Source organism: Ambystoma mexicanum, chromosome 2q (genome assembly GCF_040938575.1).
Source record: "Ambystoma mexicanum isolate Mex_15411 chromosome 2q, UKY_AmexF1_1, whole genome shotgun sequence".
NCBI classification, from domain to species: Eukaryota; Metazoa; Chordata; class Amphibia; order Caudata; family Ambystomatidae; genus Ambystoma; species Ambystoma mexicanum.
In genome coordinates, this window is record NC_090924.1 from 1027741594 (window position 1) to 1027751315 (window position 9722).

Consider the following 9722-nt stretch of genomic DNA (forward strand, 5'->3'; position numbering starts at 1 on the left):
ACAGGTGAGACATGGTATCCCCCTGTCCCTATTGAGAACCAACCTACCCGAGCCTGGGCTGTTGCAAAACATCTCCCCTTATTTCTTTGCATTTAACCTTCTATAGTAATGGGACAAGGAAGAGACGGCTAGGAGTAGTGAACACTAGCAAGTCATTTCACCACTCTTCTACTGAGATGGGAAAGAGGCCTGCAGAGCGTTTTCAAGATCAGGCATGTCTTAAGTGTTCCACTAATTGCAGTCAGGCAATTACAATTTGGAACTCACACCTGCAACCTGTGAAGTGGTTGCAGGTGTATGAAAAGGGAGGAGACCAACAGAAAGATGACCGTCAGGGAATCCTGTATGAGAGGAGCCAATTGATGTAGTTCCTATACGAGAGCCAGGACGCCGGCAGACAACCCCAGGAAGCTGTAGAGCCAAGGGCCAGGTAGGGCGCAAGAAGGCCATGGGTGTTGGAGGCTCATTGGTCGGAGGTTCGCAGCCAGAGCTTCCAACGCAGAAGAAAGAAGCAAAATACTCAACAGCATCCGCAGAGAGAGCGCGCAGCTGCTGGCAAGCAACAGAGAAAGATTGTAGTGCGAGAGGGGCTCACGGTCGAAAGAGCACGTGTCGGCAGAGCCAAAACAGAAAGCACATCTGCCAGGGACCGGTGAGTGGAGAGGGAAGATCACTCGAACTGAGCACTCCTGGGGGGTTGTGGGGAAACTAAAATGAACTGCTGAATGAATGAAAAAGCATGCCCAAGTTGAAATAAACCCAAAGCAACGGGCTGAGAGACAAATACGGACAATATAACGTGCAAGTGGCAGATTAACAGATCAGAGATATTGAATACCGAACTGAATTAATGCATTTGACAAAACATTGATTCAATGACAAGTGTTTTTGAAATTCATATATTTCCTATTTGAAAAGTAAGCACGAGTCGTATGAAACACAGAAGGAAGCAAGTATGGAACATTGCAAGTTAGCCTGAAAGCAAGGTGGTGAAGGAACAAAACCTACACAAAGGGAACTATATGAAAACATGCATTGTGGCAAGGCCAAAGACTGGCAAAGGAAGAAACACAATGTGGCGAAGCCACGAGGCTAAGGAGAAGCCAAGTGAGTGTGAACCATCACACAGGTACAGATGCAGAGGAACCTTTGTGGGCTAGAGAGCCTAGGTTTCCTGGTTGCGCAACCTGTAATGGATGGACTGTGTGGTCTGACAACTGCGCCTAGACCAGGTAAACCCCAATTGTGAAAGCCAACGAGGTTTCTGAAGTAAAACAAGAGAAAGAAATTTAATTGAACTATCAAGAAACCAGAAGGAGTATAAAGTTGATTTGGAGCTATTTTTGAATATTGAACGATTGATAACCAGTACAAGTTGACTGTCTTGAACTTGGGAAAGGGAATCCCAAGGATTTGTGGAACTGTCTTCACCTTTGGGAATGGAACCCCAAGACTTTGTGGAACTATCTTGAGCTTGGGGAAGGGGAGCTGCAGTAAGCCATGAGCTGGAAGAGGCTTAGAACTTTATTTGGAACACTATTTCTTTTCTTGCTGACATTCCTACACATTGTTTAGCTTTAGTTGTTAGGGCAAGTATAGGTTTTGGACACAGATGGATTTTTAAGTTGACATTTCTGATTCAGGATTTCCTTAGTTTCTTTGGGTAGGGAAATCCCACTTTAGTATTGGGCAAGTTAGGCCTCCACTCATCCTGACAGTTAAGTTAATAAAACAATTCTGTTTGAACTTTGAATCTGTTGTCTGTGTCTTGCTTCATGATGCCTTCACACTGAGAAATAGACTTTGGCTGCTCCTCCCACTCCAAAGAAACCTGAAAAGGTCTCTTGATCTGGGGAGCATGAGAAGGCCTTTAAGAGAGTAAATGCTTCATTGTACCAGGCCCCTGTACACAGCATACATGAATGTCTGAGATCCTTTATAGTACTGATGCCTGTGACACTGAAATAGGAGCAGTACTGTCACAGCTTAATGACAAAGGCAGGGAACAACCTATATGCTTCATCAGTTGTCAGTTTAAGGACAGAGAATTGAGGTGGGCCAATGTGGAAAAGGAGTGTCTTTCCATTGTCTGGGCCCTTTGGAAGCTGGGGAAATACCTCTTTAGGACTCATATCACAATTCAGACTGACCATAAGACCTTAAAGTGGCTGATGAAAATGAAGGCTGAGAATCCTTAATTATTCAGGTGGTCCATACGTCTTCAAGGCTTTTACTTCACTATTGAGCATAGGCCAGCTGTCCAACATAGCAATGCTGATCGTCAGTCCAGGATGTATAACCGTCTGGACAAGGAAATCAATCCAGGAGTGGATTAAATCCCCTGTCTCCAGCATTGGGGTACTAGGCAGTGTTAGGAAATATTTTCATATTGCTGCTTTCCCCTAACAGACATCTATAGAACCCCCACCCCAACTTTCTGCTGTTGTTTGAGCCTATCCTGACCTTTGGGGGTTGAGAAAGCCTGTTCGCTTCACTTACCTTGCTATGCTCATCTGTTTCAGGAGCACTGATCAGTTTCTATGGCTATTAGTGCAGGGGGACTCTGTCCTCCATTGTGAAATTCCATGTTTATTTTACACTGTGCATATCACCTTACAGTGAGGTGCAGTAGGGATACTTTGTGTTCCTTTTATATTTTCTTTTGAAACTTTATGGTTACTTGAATAATGTGCCCAAGACAGGATGGTGGCAGTGGATTATATTCTACCATGTTTTTTGACATTTTCCAGTGCGCTTTTGCATTTTACTGCGTAATGCCCTTTGTCATGTACTTTAAAAAGACAGTTACACAAGATTTCACCCTCTCCTTTGACCATCTTGTCTTCTGGCCTTCTAGCTGCCCTCTCAAGGCCGGATTTGCCATATATGAAAATCCCTTTCCCAGGCAAAGCAGTGGTATGTGTTTGAGGGGTTATACGTGTGATGGCCGACTATGTTTTACTAATGTACAATTTACCTGTGCACTATTTCTTGATGAGCTTTCACTTATTATTTTTACTACGGGGTCGCCAACCCAAACACCACCTCCAACTCACAACCCAACTACTCACCCCACACCCCTACACAAACATAAACACACACCAAAAAAATTCGGCCAAAAGCACATTGAGGAAAAGTGCACACAAGTAAAACATACTCAACAATAGCACGTATTACGGTTTGAGGCCGGATGTTGGGGTATGGGACTGTCTTTTTCTAGTCCACATCCTAGCCCAATCTTGCTGGCCAGATGTGATGACCGCAGGCTGTCCATGATTGGCTAGCCCCAGCCAGTCTGAATGGCACAGATCTTTACCATTGGTGGGCTTGGGGTTGACTCTAGTATTAAAGGAGGACTCCTTGTCATGACTGTGCCACTGGAGCATCAATTGGTACCCATTGTGGACTATACAGTACTCAATCATCACTATAAACCATCCAGGACAATACCTATTCATATTTTTGTCTCTACTAAACATTTGCAAGACTTTGGAACTTCCTTATTTAAGTTCACAAACTACATGTCCTGTAAAGCACCTTTTGCAGTTCCCAGTCCCTGGGCATTCCTATGCAGAAGTCTTAGAACTACAATCACCAGAAACCTCAGAGATCAGTGCTGCTTTCACTTTCCCAGGACCAGAGAGATAGGAGGCCAATTACTTTCAAGTGTGCTTCTCCAGGTGCTGCTAATTAACCTGCTTCTGTACAGGGTGGGTCAGTATTTAAGCATCTGCCTGCAGGACACAAGTCCCTTGCATTGAGCTTGCTTACAGCTCTTTGCTGCTTTGATCCTTAGATTTCTGCAATGTTCTGTTGTTTCCAGAACCTGCTCCTGTTCCAGAGGGTTACATGTCTTTTCACAGAATTCTTTTCACCTGAAGATGTTTTCATCAAATTTATTTCATCGAAAAATGTTTCACCTAATGTAGATTAATAACACTATTTACAGAAAACCTGTATACCTACATTTTTTTTTATTGGGTGGACCCCCAATCCCCCATTTCCGCCCTCAAAAACACCCCGACCATTCCCAAATATTTTTATTTTTTATTGGGGAGTCCCCCCAATCCCCTGTTTTCAAAATGTAACCCTTTACCCAACCCAAACATACATACAAATATTTAAGATTTAAAACAATTCAGTGAAAGATGGATGAAAAAAATCTTTCAATTAACATTTTTCAGTGAAAACGCTCTCTATGAAGAATCTTTACGTGAAAAGACTCTGCTCCCTGCCTTGCACTTCTGCTACTCTGCCTGCCTTTTGCCCTGCATCTCTTTGCTTCCTACACTGAAGCCCTGCTCCCCTGCTTGCAGTCCTCTGTTCCCTGTCTACAGCCCCTTTCTCTCTAACACTAATTATCTTGTTCCCTGCCTGCAGTTTCTTGTTCTGTGCCCACTCCCCATGCTACCTGGCTTAAGCATCCTTGATTCTTCAGTCTTGCCTTTGTTATCCCACTTCAGATCCAGGTTTTTTGTTATCTGTCTTCAACCCTACCATTGTTATTCCAGTACAGAGTTACTGTTCCTTGTTACCAGTCTGCAGTTTCCAGTCTCTTTACCCCTGTGCTTAGATTCTAGTTTTCTTGCTTTTCTTCTTTCTTCTGGTTCTCTGTCCTGAACCTTGCCCACTTTGACTTCCTTTTTCTCCTGGATATTTCTGTTACAGTTCTTGGCTACACTTGTGCCTTGTGTCATTACTTTGTTCAGAGTTGGGCTGCTGGGTCTCCAGCAGGAAATCTCTGCCCCTTTCCTTTGTCACATTTCAGTATTGTACCTTATTGCACATTGTGTCATTGTTAACAGTGTGATGGTTCCTGTTTCAGGAGGCAGTCATTGTTCAGTTCCTGCTGGACCCGTAGAGGTTTCAATCTTGTTAGTACTGTTTCCTTGTTCGTGCCTTAAGGTCCAGACACAGACACCCACTGCTGCTGCTCCTTTCATGAGTATTCAGAGTGGGGCCATGCAGTAGTAACCTGCTCAGAAGGCTGTAGTTTCCCTGGTTCTGTGGGAAACTCTTCCCCCATTCTGCATACACCCCAAGAGGGAACCTAACGTGTTTGTTTAACTTGTACTCCTTGCCCTTTTCTGTTCAATCCCTTTGTTGCCTATCCTTTCTTGTCTGCCAGACTCCTTGCACTTCTGCTTCTTGTGTACTTTACTCACTTTGGCTTTGTGGCCACGTCTCTACCCGCAAGCCCCTTTGACACTCCTGCAGCGATTCATCAGATTTTTGTTGTGGGGAAGACCCCTTCACAGAGGAGCATGCTCCCTGCAGATGCAGCTCCCTAGCATGAATAGGGGCTTCACAGGACCAACTTCGTTGTTTCCGCCATGAGGGTCAACTTCTGCCATTTGATTGCTGGGGCCATTGCTGATCTCCACCTGCAATGTGTGCTGGGGGTCGTCTGATGTAATTGACAATGTGATGATCCTTTCTTCATCGTGGCAGGGACATCAAGCTGACCAGTGCCAGGAACTGTCTCTCTAGAACACCAAATCCCTGTGCCCGCTGGACCTAAATCTTGATTCCAAAATTGACCTCTGCACCCTAGACTGCTAGACTCCCTTCAATTGAACCAACTCACGATGCAAGGGACAAAGTGAATTCAGGAGCCTCTGAAGTTCCGGAGCAAATAAGAGCACAGGGGTGAGCTAACATGCCGGTTTCTACTCTCCCAGCTCTGTAGTGTTCAATAGGTGTAAAGTCCTCGCCCTACCTCTCCCTTGCCTGACTGTGAGCGATGGAGTTCCAGTCAAGGATCCTCTTGGGATTCTCCTAATGGGGTGGGATCGAGAATGGGCAACCTATGAACGTTACTTCTATTGTTCAACACTTCTAAAACACTTACAAACTGCCTGTTGGCTTCACCAAAATGTGTCTTTGGTCTACATTAAAGACTCCTATCCCCCTGTTAAGGGTTTCATTGGGACCTGTGAGTCTAAGGCATTATGACCCATCTCTCCTAGCAAGGGAAGGACTTTGAAACTGTATATACTTCTGACTATAAGGCAGTGCATTGTGTTTGAACTCTTGTATTTTGATCTATTACTTTTCAAATTGGGATATTACCTACCATGATTTTTCTTCACTTGCTTTGCTACACTACAGTGTGCTATTGCTGATCTTAGTGTGTTTAAAAGTAAAGTGTTGGTGCTCCGTAGCCAGAGTACCCCACATGTTAATGTGTATATAGTAATAGTGTATGTCTAGTTATTTACTTAGCTGTGATTTTTGATTGATAAGAGTTGTCAAAGTCTACGCTTTACAGTAGTCACACTGCTATGATAGTTTGGCTAGTCATTAGTTTCTTTTCCCGGTTCACCAGAACTAGTTGGAATCTCAGAATCTGTCCACAAGGCTCATTCTGAAATCCATCTTAACCTGCACAGTAAACGATGAAAGAATACGCTTGTCACATGATTAATTATTGTAACAAGGAACACATTGTAATGTAAAACATGGACCAATGTAGAGAAACTGCTTTTGAAATGTTTCTTGCTAAATTGATGTTTAAATTAATTCAAGCAGTTTTATCTGCAGACTAAGAAAATATCTTTGTGTTTTTTTTAGATTCAGGAATCTGCAGGTTCTTGCCACTTTTTCCAGTTGAGTTTCTGGGTCTTCCAGAGTAACACAATTGTACTTTTGTGGAAGCATGGATGAAATACCTGTGTTCTCCTTTGATGGCCAATGCGTGGGCAGACCCCCGAGATTGTAAATCTTGGTCAGTGACAGGATGTTATTATTCCATTTCAGTAGTCCTTCCAGTCAAACCTGTAAACTAGCTTTTCAAGTATAGGCAATCCAAGGCAATGTTGTATGAAGGGGGCGTCCTGTACTGAGCCATGAGGCTAATACGTTTTGTCCCAAAGATCAGAAAATAAGGGTGAAATGTCTTATTTCTGTTGTATTTGTAATCCAGCATCTGTTGAAGGTGACACAATTGTTTGAGGGCTTCAATGATAGAAAAAGTACCATTCCACCTCCTGTAAGATTTGTCTTGCAGTTAATCACAGTTAGATTTGTTTAATAATAATGTCTTTATTATGTCACTGCCAAATTAAATACATTACATCATGTGTAAATGTGTGCTTGTTCAATGTCTTTTATGTCCCCAAATTGCTGCCATTTGTAATTTAATTAGACAAACCAGAGAGAATTTTGGGCACGCCCCATACATTTTCAGTTGGGAACATAATGCTGGAGTTGGGGGATAGGCCCTACAGATTTCATATTTTTTTTAGGTTGTTATTTGCACAACTCATTATTGCTTGGGCTTGGCAATTGGAAATTACTGCACAGACCCATCAATGGTATGACCAACCTTGTCCGTAAAGAAGAATTTAGCTTCAACAGGGTCGACTGCTATGTTTGCAAAGTTGGAATCCCTAGCACAGTATTTAGATGCATCAAAATTAGCCTCAGTGTGAGGCATATGGATAGCAATCTTGAAGTCGCTCTGAAGTTGTGGTTTATTTGAAACATTGAATTGCTTTTCATTTACATTTTTTATCTTGAAATTGTAATTTGTTGTATGATGAAGTGTTATTTGATATTCATTACTAAACTTTGTATTTGAAATGTACGTAGCATTGTTTGACTGCAACACACTGTTGTTTGTTTAGACACATTAAGACAGAAAAACAGTAGACCATGTCAATGTTTTATCTAGATTCAACTTCTCTCAGCAGGGTTCCAAACTTTAAGTTATTGTAAACACCTCCTTAATTGGAAAAATAACCTTTACATCAGGTGTGTCAAACATAAGGCCCCCAATGCCCTTTCATATGGCCCTCCAAATGAACAGTGTACACTGTATAGCAATGTTCTTTAATAAGAGAGAGCAAAGATAAGGCTCCTCTGCTGCAGTCACTTCAGTTTCTTTGTGGTTAATTCATCTGGTATGTAGGAGAAAATTCAGTGCAGATAGTAATCTTCAAGTGAACTAACAACAGAAAAGTCCTTCTGAAACACAGAGAGAGGCACCATTAACAACATTATGCCCCCTGTTGGATTGCGCATCTTGCTCACTGTCCTGTAAAATGTTACATCTAAATAATTGAATGTGCACAAAATAATCATTTTCTACGGAGTAAAAGTAAAGGAAAAAAACTGCAACCATTTCTAAGTGCATCTAGAGAGTGACTGGTTGATGCTAAGGACATACATAGAAATGCATGTGGAAGTTGGAACTTTTGCCACATATAGAAAAATACTAAGGCCCAAGCACCTGGAGTAAGGTTATTAGCAAAATAACTCATCTGGTCCCGAAACACTTATTTTCACAGCTCTGAAACTTGATTTTTTACCATATTCCTATAATTTAAATGCCACGTGCACAGAAAATATATCTGTAATGTGTCTTTCCTTTTAGTGTTGGACTTATGTAAAAAGAATGTGTTCACCGCGTCCAAAAATGAATACAACATGCCTCAGAATGTATTTTAGAGTTATATATGAAAAAGTCCAAGATTGCATAGCAATGCCATGTTACTAATATTGTTGTCAGAAAGTGCACTTGTGAATTCTTATATAAATTAATGTGAAGAGTGATATAGAAAATAACATTTTATTTGAAGTTCCATTATATATTGCCATGCTTTTGACTCCACTTTGAATAATACTGTATTATATTTTCATTGAAATGATACATGCCTGAACATATAGCTTAATATAGTTGGAGTTGACCTAGAAATACCTTACCTCCAGAAGCTCCAGCCACATCACAAGATATGAGGCCACGTAAGGACCTGGTTGATCGTGATCAAACTAGATAGGCAAATAAACCATTGCCACATGGCCGGCTAATGTATAACTTCAAAGAATCTTGTAATATCCATCAAATTCATGCCATTCATAAAATCCATTTCGGTAACATCACAAGTTCAGTGTTTGTTTACTTCAAGTAAGAATCACATGCTGGGCAAAGCTTTTTCAAACTGTTTTTTCCAGGCATTAGGCTGTGTTTACTTCAAATCAGAATCATGTTCTGCCTCCTATGCTAGTAAAATGGAAAAGAGGCCATTTCCCATGCACTTTCAGTTACATCTGTAGGCCACAATTTGCATTTATTTGACTTGCTAACCTAAATAAAAATATATGTGTGTGCCTATATAAATAAATGTAATCATTTGAAAAATGGGATCTTTAGAAATGAAGGGCCTACCAACTTAAAGCAAATTGCAGTTGGTAGCTAAACATGATAAATGGGAAAAAGTGATCATCTCTGGAAGTACACAATTTACATGGATATTTAATGTCTTTAGTTATTCGTTCTAATCTACAGAATATAATGAATTTAATTTCTTTAAAAAAGAGATAGTACTCATGTCTAATTCACAAAACACATTAAGACTGTCCCTAATAGGAAGAACACCCTGACCCTGTTGGGCAAAGCTCTCCCTAGGAGGCCGGTGGTGCACCGTGGACTATTGATGGAGGGAAGCCTATCACAGAAGAAATGTAGGTCCTGAAGAAGATTACCCGAATTACAGTAGTCATCGAAACCGATCAACCATAAGTTCATGAGTCTTCTCATGAACATGATGATGTTTATACAATAGAGTTTGAACACGCCAGACTAACTTCATGTCCTAGACAGGCTTCTGGCCACTAGGCTTTCCCTTTCTTTGAGGGTTTTATGTTTTAAGTATTCCAGAACAAGGTCTGATGTGTGAAAGGCCACTACCCAATTGGGGATTAAACTTGTACAGAAATTC